This window comes from Monodelphis domestica, chromosome 1 (assembly GCF_027887165.1).
Source record: "Monodelphis domestica isolate mMonDom1 chromosome 1, mMonDom1.pri, whole genome shotgun sequence".
NCBI classification, from domain to species: domain Eukaryota; kingdom Metazoa; phylum Chordata; class Mammalia; order Didelphimorphia; family Didelphidae; genus Monodelphis; species Monodelphis domestica.
The window spans coordinates 213,406,280-213,425,267 of NC_077227.1; positions in this window are offsets into that span (position 1 = coordinate 213,406,280).

The window sequence follows — 18,988 nt, forward strand, 5'->3', positions numbered from 1 at the left end:
ACTGGGTATGTGAGTTGATTATTTAAAGACTGTTGGGATAATAGCTAACAGAAAGGGGAAATTTTTTTGTTTCACATGATATGATAAAGATGAAGAGTTCAGGAGGTTCTGATTTAAGGCATTAAAGCTAAAGTGAAGACTAGTTGAATATAAGAAGAGAAGATTCTGAGCGCAAGAGGAGAAACCAAAGAAGCTTGGGAAGCTAGTGTAAGAAAAACACTCAGAAGATGATAATTGGGCTCTTCAGCTGGTTTGCTGGGAGTTGTGTTGATCAGAAGTGAGGCATAGCTTGGCTGGGAGCTCACTGGAGAAAGCTTAAATCAGCTGAGGGAGGCAACTGAAGCCAGATAAGGCTTTACAATTATTGGAAGCCCACTGGAGGAGAGAGAAATTCTCTTCTCTAGTTAAGAACTGAATAGGCCTATTTCCCTTTAGCATCAATCTAGTCTGCGAGTCAATCAACAAGTATTTATTAAGCATCTACCATATATGCCAAGCATTGTGGCAAATTTTGGAATGCAAAATACTATGCACTTCTAGCTGTGACCCTGGGCAAATTGCTTAATCCCCATTGCCTAGCCCTTACCACTCTTTTGCCTTGGAATCAATACATAGTACATAGTAGAAGGTAAGGGTTTAAAAAAAAAACTATACAAATACAATCCCTGTCAAAGAATTGGAAAGTAAAGGGATGTCCTTCAATTGGACAATGGCTGAACAAAATGGGGTATATGATGGTAATGGAATACTATTGTGCTCCAAGGAATGATGAACAGGATGGTTTCAAAAAGAGCTGGAAAGACCTATGTAAACTGGTGCAAAGTGAAATAAGCAGAACCAGGAGAATGTTTTATGCACAATAACTCAAATATTGTGTGAGGATCAAATGGGATAAGGTTTGCTAACAGGAAAACAATGATCTAGGACAATTCTGAGAGATTTGTGACAAAGAATGCTATCTACCTCTAGAGAAGGAACTGTGGGAATAGAAATGCAAAGGAAAACATGATTTTTCACTTGTTTATTTGAGTATATGTTTGGGGATTTTGATTTTTAAAAGATTATTCATTTAAAAATGAATAATATGGAAATGTGTTTTGTATGATAATGCATGTATAACCCAGACTGAATGGCTTGAGCACAGTTCATGGCACCCCAAAACAATTATAGTAGTCACATCAAAGTTCATTGATCATACATCATCAAAACAGACATCATAATAATGATGAAAAGGTTGGAAATTTTTCAGTAATTAACAAAATGTGACACAGGGACATGAGGTGCCACATGCTGTTGGAAAGATGGCACCAATAGACTTGCTCAATGAAAGGTTACCACAAACTTTCCATTTGTAAAAACACACTATCTGTGAAGCACAATAAAGCAAAGTTCAATTTAAAAAAGTTAGGTATAACCAGAAGAGTCTCATGGCGTTGAGGCTACCCTAATCTATTCCTGTATCTAATGTTCAGTGTAAAAGATAAAGGCTTGCCTTTAAAAATTTATTAGCCAGGACAGCTAGGTGGCTCAGTAGATAGAAAGTCAGGCCTAGAAGCAAGAAGTCCTGGGTTCAAATGTGATTTCATGTACTTCTTAGATGTGTGACCCTGAGCAAGTCATTTAACTCCCATTGCTTATAGCCCTTATAGCTGCTCTTTTGCCTTGGAACCAATACACAGTAGAGATCCCAAGATGGAAAGTAATGATTTTTTAAAAATAAAAATCTATTAACCCTTCCTACAGGGAATGGTAGAAGTTTTTTGGTGTTAATAGAATTACTTCCTACAATTTAAACAACTATTAGAATCTATTAAAATAGATGTTACTGGTTTTTAGAAGTTTGTTTTGGTTCTTGTCAATGGGGAAGAGGACACTGAGTTCCTCTTTTGTTTGTTTTCAGCCTTCCTGAGGCTGATGAGAAGCTAAGATAGCAGTGAGCAACTATTCAAACTTGCTTTATCTGAGACTTCTCCTGTGTCACTCTGATCACTGCTATCTAGGTAGTAAAGGCAGAAATGTCAAATGGTGCAAAACAACTGATTGTATGCAGAGGGTAATGTGCAAACAAAATAATCCCACACACAACAAACTAATTCCCTCCTCATGTGGTAGAGCTTCTCCTATGGGATGCTTCCAGAACCTACCTCAATGTTATTGTTGTTGTTGTTGGAAAAATACTGGAGTGGTTTGCCATTTCCTTCTCCAGCTCATTTTACAGATGAGGAAACTGAGGCAAACAGGGTTAAGTCACTTTTCCAGGATAATACAGCTAGTAAGTATGTCTGAGGCTGGATTTAAACTCAGGAAGTCTTCTTGATTCCTTTAAGAATCAATTCCTTGATTCCTCTGCTACCTAGGTATTCTCTACTGTATTACCATGTGTGTTTAAATATTGACAATATTAATTAGATGGAAAGGAAAAAATATATAATGTTACCACAGTTTAAAAGGCTCCCATGAGTCATCAGTAGGCTTTTGAGAGAAGAGGATCCCCATTTTTTTTCTCATAGCTTCCACATAGAAACCCTGGGAAAAAATATACATTTTTACTTTTTAATATACTGTGAATAACTACCTATTTGATACCACACATTTCAGTATTGTCATGTAAAAGAGCTATTAAAAGAAAAAGAAAACATTACAAAGAGACCTTTAAATGGCTAACCATTAATCTCAAAACATACATATCCAATGATGGATTTGGATATCTGTCATGTGTATATGTATTTGTGTGTTATACCCAGAGTCACTCATAATATCAAATATGAAGACTCCTCTTTTGAGGAATCTTCTCTACCCTCTACTCCTTTGTTGCCTATATAGTACACCCTATCATTTGAAGATATATATGTATTTGGTGACAAGAGAAGGGTCACAGTTTTTTCTTTCTCCCTATCCAATTTCCTGATGTTCAAAAAAAGAGAGGGAATCCTTTAAACTTGACTTTAATTAACATAAAAATCCTAAAAATAGTCATTAAGGGTTGATTGGTGAACATCTAGACAAGGATACAGCAATCACAAAAAAACCCCAAAAACTCAGCATGTTCTTATTAAGAAAAGATTCTGGCAGACTACCTTTGTTTCTTTCTGAGTTAGGAGACTGACAGACAGATCAGGGGAATGATGGTTATATAATTTATCTAAATTTTAACAAAACATTTTCTATAACAAAACATTTTATAAAGTCAGCTATGCTCTTGCATAAAAGATGTGGACTAGATGATCATGAAATAAATTGGTTTCAGGCCTAGATGAACGGCCAGATACCTAAGAATAATCATCAGTAGTTTGATATTGACTTGAAAGAATGTGCTCATTAGAGCTGAAAGTACAATAGAACTTTGCTTGACCATGTGTTATTTAATATTTTTATTAGTAACTTAGATGGAGGTATTGATGGAAGCATATGAAATTTGCAGATGACACAAAGATGGCCAGCATGCCAGATAACAAAACCATGGTTGAAAAGGATGTTAAAATAGCCAACAGAGTAGAATATAAGATTGAATACAATAAGGTGACATTTAAGAGGAATAAATGTAAAGATTTACACTTGGATACAAAACAAATTTTTGTTTCCCAAGTATAAGATGGAATGTGGGTTGTAAAAAATAGACTCGAATACAGGACTACAATCCCCACAAGCCTTTGCTCCACTTCCCCAAAATGCTTTGTAATCTCACGGGAATTCTGAGGTGGGCCGAGATTGAGGAAGGATTTAAGCTGGTGGCAAAGGTTTTGGGGGCTCTTTTTTGGACTTCCATTTTGGAGCAGAGGTGTCTCTTCCATGATGTGAGGTTATTTTGTCTAGGCCTCTGGCCTAGGCACATGTTTCTTACTTGTATATTCTTTAATCCTTAATCCTTAATAAACCTCTAAAAAATATAATACTCCTTGCAGAGAGAAACTAATTTCAGATGCCTCAATCTCCCCTAAATTTTAACTGTTACAGTTTTTGGCGACCACTAGATTGGATGAGAATTTCTCAAATTTTTTAGCCTAGATAATGATTTTTTTAAAGCCACGTTTCTCCAAGATGCTCTTTAGAAAACCATCTTGATCAGCTCCTGCCTGTGGCCCTCTCCAGCTCCTGCTTATGCTCCTGGCCCTGCGCTCCGGCTCCCGGCCCTACCTGTCTTCCCTCCGGCTTCTGGCCCTACCCACCCCAGTGGTCTGTCTCTCACCCATCTGGCCTCCAACCCAGACAGCTCATCACCCCAGCCCCAGACCCACGAGCGTGACCCTAGCCGGCTCATCACCCAGATCCTTGGAGCAGATTGCTCAGGACTCATTGCGACCAGCTGGTAACAGTATTGGCCACATGGGCAGAGGGGAGAGATGAGAGGGAAAGGAGAAATGGGTAATTTTCCCTTAGGCTAAGCCTCCGAGTGGAAGAGTGTATTGGCTCCATGTGGACTGGGGCAGGAGGAGGTATCAGAACAGGGGAGAGAGAGAAAGGGGAGAGGAGAAGAAACAGATTTTTCAAACAGAAACTTAATAGCAATGGGATGTTTAGAAGGATACCTTTTGACTCTTCTGGTAATAGCATTGACTTCACCTGCCTGTCAGAAGAAAGATTCAGCCCAAAGATTCAACTTTGGGGAGGCAAATGGGTGGCTCAGGGAACTGATAGCCAGGCCTACAGACATGCGGTCCTGGGTAAAAATCTGGCCTCAGATACTTCCCAGCTGTGTGGCCCCAAGCAGATCGCTCAGACTCCATTGCTTAGTCCTTACCACTCTGCCTTTGGACAATAGACATTTAAATGGATAAGAACCCAAGGAACTTAAAGACTGGAAATTTTAAGGCATTTCAGACTCCAATGGTTTATAAAAATCTCTGTACTCTATTGCATTTTTCCTGATTGTTTTGGTTAAGGTTTAACTTTGTGATTTTAAATTCATATATTACTGGATTGAATATTATTATGTTACACTGAAGGTTGATTGAATTTATTTTGAATGTACTGAGTTTTTAAAATTCTGTTTTTTTCCCCTATAACTGTGCTGAACAAATATTATTGTAATTAAGCCCATATGAAAAAAAACAGCCTTTCTATTTTGACTTTGTAAATTATCACATAGATGGACTTCAGGACTAGTTATAATTGTGTAAAAACCTTTGGAAAAATTAATGTGCTAAATATCTCAAATGATTTTAAGGGTTTTTTTAAATATGATTTTTGGAAAATTTTTTTTAACAATCTCTGGTTATTTTTGCCTGCCCCTATCACGAGGTAAGGCCAATAGTAGCTGAAGTGAAATACATTTTATAACCCCCAACCTTCCCGCATTTCTAAATATATGAATGGAACTTGGGCAGTTAATCTCAGGGCATTTGTACCCCTAAAAAAGCCTCCAAAAAAGGAACATCCCTTTATTTATACTCTTCAGCTCACTATTTTACTTGCACCAGAATGATATATAGATTTCTTGATTATGTTCTTAACCCAAGATGAGTTTTACTTTGTTAAAAAAAATATGTTTAAATACCAAGGTTGAAAGATTGCTATGTTTGTAAAAATTGTGACAAATGTCCATCAATTCATAAGTTTTAAAAATGCCATACAGCAACTTATATGAAATATGAAAGTGTGTTTGTTTGCTATTATAGTTAATTGGGCTATTGAGAATTTTGGGGATTTTGATAACTACATATTTGTGCTACTGTATTTTTAAAAATGAAAAAATTGTTAACCTTGTTCAATTCATTTGCCTTCTACTCACAGTGGAGCATGGCCAGATATTAAGAGGAAATGGATCTCATTTTTGGTGAGAAAGCCTTGTATTTTATATTTTCTTATCTGACACAGAGTGTCAATGATTATAAGCTATATTTTTGAATTTTTTAAAGCTCTTTTATTATTATATTTTTCTTGCATGTGCAATATACTATTTGGTTTTTTATTTTTTTCTCTCCTTTTTATATTTAAAGCACATGTCACCAGCATTAAGGTTTTGATTTTTCAGTACTACAAGTTTGAAATACATTTGTCAGAGCATGCTCAAAAAGCTTATGACTATAAAAATGATGCCACTAATTATTTAAATAAATTATGGGACTTTGCTTAATGATTCTGTCTGATTCCAGGACAAGAGATACACAACAGAGCCATTGCACAGAGCCAAAGAAAAGCCAATCCAGGATGGATTGATGCACTTCTAGGCCAATACAAAGGTCTTGAACCTAGTGTGAAGACTCAGGTTACTATGTTTAACATGTGTTGACATAGGATTTCCTTGTGTCCACACTCACTCTGAAAATACTCACAGACGAGTATCCCCAAATCTTGGCTCCTACTTGGCTTCTATAATCTGGTCCCTTCCTTTTCTGCCTCTCATAGTGTGGTACCTTTCTGTAGTCCTGGCTACTGACTGGGTAAATGCATCATTGCTTAGATCATTGGGCCCTGATTGAAGGACCTGTTATAGATTTATTTTTCTTTTACTTAGAATTTTTTCACCTAAGACTTTGATAGTCTTATTTTCATCCAGAAATTTTTTCTTTTCTTTTGGATTTTTCTGTTTTTGTTAATTTTTCTTACCAATTGATTCATATACCTCAGCCATGCATCCCTAAGTGATCCTGTATTTGTCAATCACCCTCTTAACAGGGGGAATGTAAAAAATATCATTATTTAAATTGCAAGGTTTAAATTCCTTTTGAGAAGAAAATGTAAAAAATATCATTATTTAAATTGCAATGTTTAAGTTACTTTTGAGAAGAATTTTAGGTAAAGAAGATGCTAACTCGCTGAATCCAGAACTGAACTGTTGGAGAAGCCACCATGAAGAAGCCTCCAGACCACAAGTTGCACAAAATTGAACTTTGGGTATGGTTGATTGAACATTTATTTGTATGTATACTTTTATGCCAAAGGGGACTGCCCCCTAATTGGCTTTCTGTCAATGCGTCCAGTAATTATTGTTTTGTTTTGTTTTGTTTTCTCTTATCCTCAAATTATTGTAATCTTTAAATTGATTATGTTTTTATGATCCTTTGGGGAAGGACTTCTTCCCAGAGGATCAAAAGAGGGAATGTAAAAAAATAGACTCGAATACAGGACTACAATCCCCACAAGCCTTTGCTCCACTTCCCCAAAATGCTTTGTAATCTCACGGGAATTCTGAGGTGGGCCGAGATTGAGGAAGGATTTAAGCTGGTGGCAAAGGTTTTGGGGGCTCTTTTTTGGACTTCCATTTTGGAGCAGAGGCGTCTCTTCCATGATGTGAGGTTATTTTGTCTAGGCCTCTGGCCTAGGCACATGTTTCTTACTTGTATATTCTTTAATCCTTAATCCTTAATAAACCTCTAAAAAGTATAATACTCCTTGCAGAGAGAAACTAATTTCAGATGCCTCAATCTCCCCTAAATTTTAACTGTTACAGGGTTAACTAAAAAGCATTAGGAACAGTAGCATTGACTACTTTCCAAACCTCCAGGGACTTGTTTTTTCCACTCCCTATATTGATTTTTTAGATTCCCAGTAAAATTATAGGGGTGTCGCAGATTTGCCTGTTGGATGAACTGTGAAGCCTTAAAGTTTACTTAGATGATACTACATCTCACCACAGGAATAGAGGACCCAGTGGGGAAAATTCTTCCTACTGTAGCTTTTTCTGGGAGCATTGGCACTACCTAAATCAGATGCTACTTGGAACAAAAGTCTTCAGTCATTGCTTCTTCTGAGATTCCTAGCAACCTAGAAGCCAAACTTGGCTGATGAATTATGTCTTCTACCACCAAAATTAGATTTGACTGCATGTATCTCAGGAGAAATGCCTCATGGTGCTAACTCTGGTATAAATTAAAATCAAATCCATTCTCTCTCTCTCTCTCTCTCTCTCTCTCTCTCTCTCTCTCTCTCTCTCTCTCTCTCTCTCTCTCTCTCTCTCTCTCTCTCTTTCTCTCTCTTTCTCTCTCTCTCTCTCCCCCTATTTCCCCCCATCTTTCCTAAATTTCTGTTTGCTACAGAACTCATCTTCCAAAAGGAATAATGGCAACTGGGAAAAGGAAGAGGGCTCTAGAGATATTACTTCATTCTGCATGGATACACAGAAGTTAGGTAGTACTCCAGACACTCTAGAAATAATATCATGTATTGAATTTGGGGCTTGGAAGAGAAGGTTCTTTGGAAAGGCAAGACTTGAGCTTGAGCTTGAGCCCAGTTTTTTTTTTCTTTGACTTATAAGCAAACATTATTTTTTCCTGACCTCCAAACTGATTACTTTTACTTTATATTTTTAAACTTCAGAAGCATTTTTCTATATGCCCCCACTAAATTCTCTTTTGTAACCAAAAAAAAAAAAGCAAAACCCAACTGATAAAGCAAACATAGTGGATACATTATAATGGAGGTATGTCCCCTCCTCTTTACTTTGTGACCAAGACTGCTCATTTATTGAGCCTTGTGCACCATATGCTTATAAAGGAAGTTACTAACAGTGCCCTGAGTAGGATTAGGTAGTGAAGTTCCCAGATTCTTGGAAGAGGTAATGAGTCAAAAAAGTTTTCCTAATGTGTGCCCATACCCTTCACTTCATAGGAGTAACTTAGACTAGGACTATGACTGTATTCAAGGGGATGCAAATATGAACCCCTTTCCTTTCCCCAGTTGCCATCAAGTTTCATGGTACTATTAAGGTACCTTAGATTTAGCATGCTAATACAGTGATATAATGCTTTATATCAAACAAAGTAAATTCAAAGCAAAAGGCACTTAAAATAGAATGGTATATAACATGGAAAATCTTCCATATGCAAAGGGAGGAACATAATCTCCCACATGCTTCTGAGAGAAAATTCTGTCCAGGCAACTCAGTCTTTTGGACTCTATTCCAGCTAGGACACCTTACAGCTTGATCAGCTCAGTTTCTCAGCAACTCTGTGCCTCACTTTGCCTCTAGAGCATACAAAAGGATGCTGTTGCTATTTGCCACTGGACTACTTCTCTACAGAGATGCTGCTGCCATCTGCTGGTTTAACTGTTTTAACTTTTATCACTTTTTTATGAAATTGCCTTGACATAAATGGACTTGGAACAAATCAGCAGATTTTTAGCTGTTTGGACGCATAGACATGACTGTTCAGAATAGAAAAGTATCTCTCAGATCAAAATCTTTCAACCTTATTCTCCCATAAGAAAAACTCCCCCAGGCCTGATTAATATCTAGGTTGAAATGAATAAGTGTGTTCCATTTCCCATCATTTCTCCAGCAGCTAGGGTCAGGATAATGCAAATTACTCTAAAATGTCATTTATCAACACTGGAAGGGTGAAGGGAAAGCTGATGACTGCTGTCCTATATTCTAACAGCTAAACCCATGTCATTATTTCCAGATAATAGTGATATTATTCTCTTTAAGTTCTGTGGTTTTACATAGAACTTTGTGGTTTCCTTAGGTCAGTGATGAAGAACCTTTTAAAGATGGAATGCCAGGCTCCACCATCCCACCCCCACCCCAGCACCAACCAGACTGAGGAGAGGAGTGCCATCCCCTTCCCCTCCCCAGACCATGTGTCATATCCCTCCCCATTACCCAGTGCCAGGTGCTCCCCTTACCCCACAGGGGGGAGGGAAGAAGCACTCCCATTGGACTGCTGGGCAGAGGGGCAGGTGAAATGAGGAATGTCCTGAGCTAGTGTAGAGAGGGAGAGGGGAGTGGCCTGAGGGCTTTGCTCCCCTCCAGCTATGTCGCCTGTGAACTGCCCACCTTACCCCTCTGTGTTCCCATTGGCTGCTGGGCAAAGGGGTGGGAGATGTGAAAAAATGTTGTCAACCTTCAACTGAGTCCCTCTGCCTTTCTAGTAACTGGGGGGAGGGCTACATGCCCATAGAGAGCACTCTGTGTGCCATCGTTGGTACCCATGCCATAAGTTCATCATCACTGCCCTAGATGATAGAGCCATTTCTAGCATTGTCATACAAAAGCAAGTTCAGTTGAGGGGCAACTGAGTAGCTCAGTGGATTGAAAGCCAGGCCTACAGATGGGAGGTTCTGGGTTCAAGTGTGACCTCAGACACTTCCTAGCTGTGTGACCCTGTGCAAATCATTTAACCCCAATTGCCTAGCCCTTACTGCTCTTCTGCCTTAGAGCCAATACATAGTATTATTCTAAGATAGAAGATAAAGTTTGTTTATTTTAAAATAATATTAATAATAAATTTAGTCATGGTAAGGACCAGCTTCAACCCTTACCTGTTACTGAAGTCCCACAAATAAGGAAATATAGATCAGTAGAACCCACTAATGTTACCTATATTTTCTAATTATCCATAAAAAAAGACTGTACATTTTTATACTGCTTTGTAATTAACAAAATCCTATCACATATATCACCTCATTCAATAGTCCCAACAACCTTGTGAACAGGCGGAGTAGGTATTCATATCTCCATTTCTTAGATGAAGAAACATTCTTAGAGTTAAAATTGCTTTGGTCAATCAGTGATGGTGAACCTATAGCATGGATGCCAAAGATGGCACACAGAGATCACACTATGGGCATGTGTGCTGTTGCCTGCCCCCCTACCCCAGTTCATTACTAGAAAGACAAAGAGACTTAGGCAGAGCTGCTCCCCTCCCCCTCTCCACTGTGCCTGACAACATTTTTTTACATCCCACCCCCCCCTCTGCCCAGCATCCAAATGGGAACACAGGGGGTAAGGTGGGCAGCTCACAGGTAGCAGAGCTGGAGGAGAGCAGAGTGCTTGGGATACTCCCCTTCCCCTCTCTACATTCACTAAGGACATTCTTCACTTTACCCACACCTCACACAGCAGGAATAAGGGTGGGAAGGAGCACAACATGAGGTATCTGGGGGCAGGACGTGGCACATAGTCTCTAAAAGGTTCAACATCACTAATCAAGGGTCACATAGTTAGGTGGTAAGTGAAAGAGCCAGGAATCACATTTAGGACACAGGGATCACCTAAACTATTTTCTAAAAACAGTATAGCTATGTTCTATTCATATTTATACCCTCATCATTTCAAGTAGCTTTTCTGCCCACTTGAATACTTTATTTCTGCTCCACTTCTCTTTTTGCTACATCAGAGTTTAGTAAAATATTCTATTTCAAAGAAATAAAAATAATTTCAATAATTTCAAAAAAATAAAAAAATTAAAAAAAAGAAAGTTCTTTCTTTGAAATCATGTGACTGAATAGTGAAATCGAAAAATTGAACAAGTTCTAACCACAACAGCAGAGCAGAAGAAGCAGTCATATGTTGTTTGCTGTGTGTATATTTTCAAGGTAAGTTTTTCCTTATATTGTCTAAAGGTGAAGGGATATATGAAGATGAAATTCTCTCTATGAGGAGGTGTCCAATGTTTAACAATTCAGTCATTCATTTCTAATATTGAAAGCTTTGAAGAGACTTCTGCAAGAAAAAAAGCCCTGGGTTCGAAGAAATTACTTGTGTATCTGATTAATTTTTGGTTTACCTAAATATAGGATAAAAAAAAAACTTCTCTGTTAAAATTCTTTGGAAAACATTTTATTAGTCAGAGTTGTGTGGTTGTATAATATCTGCCCTTTACTAGTTGAACCTACTACTTGTAGTTTAATCAACTTCCTAGAACTTTTCCTCTAAATGGACTGGTTGTGATCAATATTGACAGAGAGAGTCCACACTCTAGGAGTTCCTCACAATTTCTGATAGAAACAAATATATTTTTTGCATTTGCATAGTCACCAAAAACTGAGTTCTAGTCCTAGTTCTTCTACTAATACTAATTTAGTCATGTAAATGTAGGTAAATTCTATAACTTCTCTGCACTTTAGCTTTTTCATCTGTAAAAATGGGACTGGGACAGATGACTTAATGGGTCCCTTCCAATTCTTTAGTGCTCTAATGATGGTGCTTCTTTGTTCAAAGAATATGAAAAGTTGAACAGGAAATCCATTTTTAAAAACTTGAGCAGGGGGCAGATGGGTAACTAAGTGGATTGAGAGCTAGCCCTAGAGACCGGAGGTCCTAGGTTCAAATATGGCCTCAGACACTTCCCAGCTGTGTGACCCTGGGCAAGTCACTTGACCCCCATTGCCTACCCTTACCACTCAGAAGAGTGGCACAAGCCTTGGAGCCAATACACAGTGTCGACTCCAAGTTGGAAGGTAAGGGTTTAAAAAAAAAAAAACTTGAGCAGCAGTCTAACAACTTAATATAAACCCAAGCTACTCAGTTTTTAGCAAAGCATTAGGAACACTAGAAAGAGCCAGAAAGAAAAGTTTCTTCCCTCCCCTGAACTCGTGCCAACACTTGAAGAATTTGTGATTTCATCAGCAAGGGTACTACTCATTCCACCAATGGAGATCTCTACTTCCTATGCCTTTACATAAAGTATAAAGGAATGCATTGTCAAAAAAAAAAAACTCATTAGCTGAAGATTAGTCTTCTGTATGGTTTGATGGCTTCTTGATAACAGACATATGGTCCATTGGCAGAATTGTACAAGAAGCTTATTAGAATCCACTAGATCTTTACAGTTCTATAATATAATCTTCAGGAATCCTGAGTTACTTCCCTGCCACTTTGAGACAAATTAGTAGAATATTAGTGGAAGAAGGCCAAGGAACAATGGTAAAAAAAAAATTGGCCATTATTTCTCAGGGTTATACCCCTATATATAACTAGTATACATGTGTATAATTTATATGCATAAAAATATATGTAAACTATATAAAAACATGTAAATATGTTATGGGGTGTGTATATATATATCTTGTGAATGAATGTGTGTATAAAATATGCATATGTATTTGTGAAAGATTAGAGATTCTAGATCATACACAGACAAACCCTATTTTTGGCTACTAAAGACATGATGTATCTTCACTGCTAGAACTGTGTGATTGCTTTAATCTAGCATGAGACTTTGGCTGGGGAAAGAGGAGACCTCTCATTTCAATGATATAGAGAATTTTTTTTATGGAGAAACTCCCACCATGAATGCTAATCAACAACTATAGTCCCACACCTTGTGTATATCAGAGGCAAGAATTAACTCAAGTGTTTCTGACTCCAAGGCTAGCTTCCTCTATGCCATGCTGGCTCTCACATGCATATAGTAGTCACTTAAAAACTCATATAGCTAAGTGACTTGTACTTAGTCAACACATAATAAATGTTTGTTGATATAAATAAATAAACAAACAAACAAACAAACAAACAAATAAATGAATGAATGAATAAATAAATAAATAGATAAATAAATAAATAATTGCATGGATAAATAAATAAATAAATGAAATAAAAACATAATAAATGTTTGTTGAATGTATGTTTTTCATTGTCCATGGAGAGATACAAAGAACAGAGAGATAGACTGGACTAGACTTGTGATTTCATGGGTATAGAGAGAATGCATATCTAGGGAAAAATTTAGGACAATGGATTTGACTCAGAGATTTGAGCTAAAAGGCCCAGGAACTGACTAGCAAGGATTGCGAGCACAAGTTAGATTAATGTTTTTGAAATTCACTATCAAGCAGAAAGCAGTACTGCCTTTTTGTTGTCCTAAAACTACATGCTTCAAAGGCCTTGGTGTGGGAGTGGGGTGGGGGTGCAGCAGGGGTTGGGGAACAAACGATAAAAATTATTCAAGTCTTTTGAGAATGGTGAACAAGGCCATAATTCTAAAAACACTTTTCATGAGATTACAAATCCAAGCATGTTTACCATTAGTTTTTATTTTTCTAGCCTTGAAATTTCTTTTTTCTGGTTTGACCTCATTTTTTCAATTTCAATATGAAACTTAATGTTCTGCTTTCCTTTCTGGTGATTCTTCCTTCAATAATGTCACGTAGGGAGCCAACTTCCAGATTCTATTTTTGCCAACATCAAGATCTGATACCCACCCACCCTGTGTATCTACTACACATTTTGCCCATATTATAGCAGAAGTCCTAGATTGAAGCTGAGGTTTGAAAATATAGAATGTATTTTAATCATTGTTTAATACTTGAGGAAAAAGCTCTTCACCTTAAAATAGAATGACTCACTTCATAGAGTATTTTTTAAAAGATCCTTAAAAATACAGAAGTGAGTTATCTGATACAAGACTAGATGCTATTTGCAACTCCATTGCCTATATCCACATCTGAGTCATAGTTCAAGTGTAAGAAGAACTTTCACTAAAAGGGAGTGGAAACTCTGAAAGGCAGTCTCACTTCCCATTGCAAGGGATCAGGGACCCTGAGGAGCAATATTTGCTGCAATCTCAAGGGCTCAGGAGCCCTTCCTGAGGAAGGATCAAAATGCAGACCAGGAGCATAATGACCACATCTCTTCCCAGATCATACCACTTTACCCCAGAATTAGCTCTGAAAATAGCAGTATGAAAAAGGCTGGAGCCTGTGCCCATCCACCCCCTATATTAGGAACAGAGTCCAACATCAACATAAAGTTCCAAATCAAGAAATAGTTTGAAAAAATGAGCAAATAACAACAAAAAAGGAATGTTACCTAAAAACTACTATGGTAACAGGGAAGATAAAGAAACAAACTCAGAAGAAGGCAATGAAATTAAAACAGCTACAATGAAAACCTCAAAAAAAAAAACTGTGAAGTGAACACAAGCCAAATAAGAATCCCTGGAAGAGTCAAAAAATTATTTTCAAAATCAAATAAAATTGGTAGAAGAAAAAATAGGCAAAGAAACTAAAGCACAGGTAGAAAATTATGAAAAGACAATTAACAACCTGATAAAAGAAACACAAAAAATTACTAATGAAAATTAACACCGTAAAAACCAGAATTAGCCAAATAGAAAAAGAAGTACAAAAATTTACTAATAAAAATAACATCATAAAAAGTAGAACTGCCCAGATGGAAAAAGGGGTACAAAAACAAAGTCAAAAGATGAAAAAATAGAAAATGTGAAATATCTCATAGGAAAAGCAACTAAAATAGAAATTAATTTGAGAAGAGATTATTTAAGAATAGTTGGATTACCTGAATGCCATGATTAAAGAAAGATCCTAGAAATCATATTTTAAGAAATTATCAAGGAAAACTTCCCAGATAGCCTTGAACCAAAGGATAAAATAGAAATTGGAAGAATTCATTAATCACAACCTGAAAAAAAAAAGTACCAAAATGAAAACTCTCAAGAATGTTATAGTCAAATTCCACAGCTCCCAGGTCAAAGAGAAGAAAAAAAAACTTTAAGAAGCAAAAAAAAATTCAAATACTGTGGAGTCACAGTCAGGATCACACAAGATTCAGCAACTTCTATATTAAAGGAGCAGAGGGCTTGGAATATAATATTCCAGAAGGCAAAAGAGCTGGGGTTAAAACCAAGAAGAATATACTCAGCAAAACTGAATACTGTATAACTCTTCAAGAGAAAAAATTGAAAATTTATGAAATGCAAGACTTTCAAGTACTCCTAAAGGAAAGCCTAGAATGGAATAGAAATTTTGACTTTCAAATATAAGATTCAAGAGAATCATAAAAAGGTAAAAATGAAAGAGAAATCAACAGGGGCTCAATTAGGTTAAACTATTTACCATTCTACATGGGAGGATGATACATGTATCTTCTAAGGACTTTATCATTATTAAGATAGTTAGAAGGCTTATACACAGAAAGACAGTGTGGGGGTGAGTTGATTGTGTGTAAATGGTATTTTAAAAATGCATAGGTGAAGAAGGATCCCCTAGGGGAAGGGGAGAAAGAAAAAGAATGGGGAAAATCTCATATAAAAGAGATGCACAAGGAAGAGTTTTTAATAGTAAAGGTAAAGAGGAAAACCAGGTAATGCTTGAACCTCACTCACATCTAAATTGGTTCAAAAAGGGCAGATATAGATAGATAGATAGATAGATAGATAGATAGATACATACATACATACATACATACATACATACATACACATAGTCAATTGGTAATAGAAATATATCCTACCCAACAAGGAAATAGTAGGGAAAGGGAATAAGAAAAAGGGGATTGAGGGAGAGGGGTGATAAAAGGAAGAGCAGATAAAAGAAGGCAATGGTCAGAAGCAAAATAGATTTTAGAGAAGGGACAGGATAAAAAGAGAGACACACAACTAAACAAAAGAAAATTAGGATAGATGAAAATGCAATCAGTAAACATAACTGTAAATGTGAATGGGATGAGCTCACCCATAAATCCAAAGCAGAATGAATTAGAAACCAGAATCCAACAATATGTTGTTTTCACAAGAAACACACTTGAAACAGAGAGATACACACAGAGTTAAAATAAGGGGTTGGAGCAGAATCTATTGCACTTCATCTGAAGTTAAAATGGCAGGAATATCCATCATGATCTCAGACAAAGGAAAAGCAAGAATAGACATAATTAAAAGGGGCAAGATGGGAAATTACATCTTGTTAAAAGGTAACAGACATGAAATAATACCAATACTAGATGCATATGCACAAATGGCCTAGCATCCAAATTCTTTTCTTTTTAACCCTTACCTTCTGTCTTGGAATCAATACTGTGTATTGGCTCCAAGACAGAAGAGTGGTAAGGGCTAGGCAATGGGGATCAAGTGACTTGCCCAGGGTCACACAGCTGGGAAGTGTCTGAGGCCATATTTGAACCTAGGACCTCCCATCTCTAGGCCTGGCTCTCAATCCACTGAGCCACCCAGCTGCCCCCCGCCCATCCAAATTCTTAAAGGAAAAACTTAAAAAATGAATTACTGAAGGAAATAAGAAAGTAAAAAAAGATATAGACCCCAACAAAGTGGGTTTTGAAAAGAAAGATATGTGAACTTTATTCCTTGGAGAGCCAAAGTGATTATTAACATTATAGTTGACAGCTAAATGCTAGAGGGCAGCTAGGTGATACAGTGGTTAGAATGTTGGGCTAAGAATATCTGAGTTCAAATTTTATCTCAGATATATACTAGTTGTATGACTCTGGGTCCACTTAACCTCTGTTTGCCTCAGTCTTTTCATCTGCAAAATGAGGATAACAATAGCACCTACTTCCCAAGGTCGCTATGAGAACCAAATAAGATAATAATTATAAAACACTTGGCATACCTGGCACATAATAAGCACTATATAAACGTCTGTTACTATTATTATTATTAACTTCCTATTCAGTAAAATAGTGCATTAACACAGACTTTGCAAATAAATATTTCTTTATTAGACTACAGGAATAGATGTGTGTAAGCAAAGGCTTTATTAATACTACAAACTATTTTAGTCTAAGTTCTAACATGAATACTCTTTTGGAATATGATAATATATTTCCTAAATGTTATGAGATTAATCTTATATTTGTTGAGAATAAAATCATATACAGGTTGTCCCAAAAGTCTTAGTGTGGTTTTAAGCTATTGGAATTTGAAACAACATAGAGACTTTTAGAAGCCTCTGTATTTTGTAAATGTCATATAAATATCAAGTTCATTACATTTACCATGGTCAGAGTGCTGGATTTGGAGCAAAGAAACCTGAGGTCAAGTTCTATCACTGCCACTTAATATCAATTTGATTGCAGGCAGGTCACATTAGTTTTCCCTATATACAACCTGAGAATGTTTCTGCTCATTGAAAAAACATTCATCTCCATTTTACTTAGGGGATCAAAAAGTAAATATATGGTTTATTGACTCAGTGATAATACATAATTTTTTACCATGATTTTTCAATATAATCTTGGATTCCTGGGTTTGTTTGTTTTTAATTTTTAATTTTTTCCCTTTTAAAATTTTAATTTTTTCCTTTTAAATTTAGAATATTTTTCCGAGGTTACATGATTCATGTTTCCCCCTTATTCCTTTTTATGATAATACTACAAATTTCCTTTTAATCAACTTTGCGGTCAGCAAATGATGTGCTTCAGCTAATCAAGTATTCTTTTTATGTGTATATGTCAATTTTCAAAGAATTGAAATACAATTAAATATAAATAATATAAATTTAATAATTTTAATTAAATTTAAAAAACAACACAAACTATACTTTGAATATTTATAAGATGCTTTTATAATTTTTCAGGGCCTCAATATCACTCTTACAAATATCTGGTCAAAGTACTCTAGGTGGATGCCAGGTAATATAATGTACATAAAAGAGTTTACTCTATTTTTATATCAATTCACAATTAAAAGCTAAAGATAAGTGTATAATCTTGGCAATGTGTGCTCATGTGGTTTATATTATTGTAAAAATGTACCAGCCTAATATAATATAATCCATTCTCAAAGCAGATATCACATAATTGTCAAGAAGCAAAGCTGATTAGATTGATGCCAGTACAAAATGAATCTTGAGTTCTCTTAAAAGTTGCTTTCTAGAATTCATTGAAACAGCCCAAATACTGGGAAAACTAGCTTCATGTTTATATTCTTCAATTTCTGTTTCTTTCATTTCTTATATAAGAGGTTCCTAGAATGTGTTCCCTTAATGGGACAATAATTCAGTATTTTGTTTTTCTGTCACTCAAATTATTCTGATTATGATGCAGTGAACTGTGGCCAATTATATTGCAATAACATCTCATTATTATAGTACACTATTATTGTACTTTTCAAATAATTTATTTAATTTTTAAATTTAATATGATATATTTAATCTAATACTATTATTAGTTTCTTTTCCAGAACCCTCAGTTATTAGTGTCCTTCACTCTAAGGCTACCTTCCATTTGCTTTTTCTTGTATATGCCAATTTTTGTGTAGCAACCATTCTGGGTTTTCTCAGGTTGGCTCCTCATAGTTTGCAGCCCCAGAAACTGACTGCTACATTATGATCTGATCTTGGGGTAACCCTGTGTATCTGTACTTTTAATATCATAGTTCACAAGTGTTCATTGTTGTGCATCCCACTAAAATCAGCCAATAGATGCAATTAGTTGTTTAATTTTTTTTTATTCTTACCTTCTGTCTTAGAATCAGTACTGTATTGGTTCCAAGACAGAAAAGCAATGAGGGCTAGGCAGTAGGGGTTAAATGACTTGCCCAGGGTCACACACTTAGGAGGTGTCAGACTA